The 1,776-nt window shown below is 41.7% G+C and overlaps 1 pseudogene; it reads right to left on the minus strand.

The window, feature by feature from the left end:
* Nucleotides 1-385: 385 nt before the first annotated feature.
* LOC102958027 lies at nucleotides 386-770 on the minus strand (annotated as a pseudogene).
* Nucleotides 771-1,776: the final 1,006 nt, after the last annotated feature.

Raw genomic sequence — 1,776 nt, forward strand, 5'->3', positions numbered from 1 at the left:
TACCTTCTCTGTAGAGACTTTGCATGCACTTGGTCCACCTGACCAAACACAAGGTCTCTTCCCTTCTGGGGAGAGAAACTCCAGACAGGCTACTCCCAGAATGATGAATACCAAAGAGAGTTTGTGGTCTGCAAGCTGTGCTTGCCTTGGAAAGAGGTCATTTGGTTGAGGTCATTAGCTTCATCAAACTAAGTCATGGACCACTAAATACCATCCTGCCAGGAAGTTGGAAAGGTGTGAGTGGTATGCAAAGCGTGAAGGGCTGTTCACTGCATAGAATATCTAGGTGCTCCATGGAAATGCCCAAGAAGCTCCACGTTGTGAAATCAGCGAATTGAAGATAGATGTTTAGTGAGCTGGAGTCAGTGGAAAGTAATTTCCCAGGTCAACCAATTAGAGGCCTTTTCAATCTCCTCCTCCTTTGGCTTTCTTATTTATGTTTATTGTCTACAAAAAGATGCTATTCTCTCATTTCCCCATCTTCTTCCTCTTCTTCAATACCCGTGATATAAAGGACATTATTACATCTTATTAAAACTTCACCCAATGTTCAGACAATGCTCTATCTAAGCATTCTTCTGTGTTTGCAAGCTGCATGTTCATATAGTCATCTATAGATAACAGGTAGCCTTTGTACTCCATTCTTCACTTGAGTTTCTCCATTACTGGCTCCCCTTTAATCCACTGAGAAAAGGCCTGGGATTGAGGGGCAAATTCACAGTGACTACATACAAATGCTGCGGGCCACTGGCCACCAACCCAGCTGCCATTCATCCCTCATAACTGGAACAGCTATGGCTGGATTCAAATCCTCCTTTTGCTTTCCCATTTATCTGTATTAGTAACATTTTCTTCTTTGGACACATCAATGTTGCAAATGAAAAATACTTCACTGCTTTTTCCTATAAAATTCCAATTTTTTAAAACTACCTTGCCATTTCTAAGATGGTATTTGACAGAGAATGCCCTGTCATCACAGGGATCAGTTGCAAGAGTGATCTAGGTGGGGGCCTGAGAGCCAGGAAGGGAGAGTTTGGAGACACCATTCCACAGGTAACCTGTCTTCCCTGGGAGCTACCAAATGGCCTTCACTGCACCAGCTCAGATATTTTTGGATCCAACATTCTGTAATTCACACTTAAACAAGAGACAATGGAATGAACATCTTGAAGGTTTTAAAGAAGAATTTCTTTTGCCACCTACCATCTAAACATGACAGACCAAATCTTCTGAAGAGTTTTCGACACCCACAGCCTGGCAACTCAGAGTAGGAAAAAAACTCATGCACAATATACACTTTGAAAAGTATTTTTAGTTTCTTCCATGAAGTGACATTTGATTTTACTCTACTTAAAAACATTTAACTGTCAGCAATGGCTCATGTCTGCTAAATTCTGTAATTCCTGTGAACAACTTGCTTCGTTCTTCCAGACAATGGACAGCTTCATCCTAATTTGTTTGCCCAAGTTGTGGCAATTTGGTGTGGTTGTGAAACAATGGAAGTTTACCAAGGGAAGTGGTAGCATCTGCTCTCCGAGGACAAACAAGAGTCCAAGTCCTAATCTAGAATGGGATACATTTAGATCTACCCAAGTTGGTATATATGAGATATATTAGTGTCTTTGGGGGAAAAGTGACAGATCCAAAGTGGGTAATTTGAGAGCAGTTTTAAAAATGGATTACTTAACAATGGTGTGGCAGAATTTGGGGAGCTAGTGAGGAAATTCCCAGGGCTAGAGACAGCAGGGAGTCACCACCCCTAGGCCTTAGACGGAT

Source organism: Panthera tigris, chromosome A1 (genome assembly GCF_018350195.1).
Source record: "Panthera tigris isolate Pti1 chromosome A1, P.tigris_Pti1_mat1.1, whole genome shotgun sequence".
NCBI classification, from domain to species: Eukaryota; Metazoa; Chordata; class Mammalia; order Carnivora; family Felidae; genus Panthera; species Panthera tigris.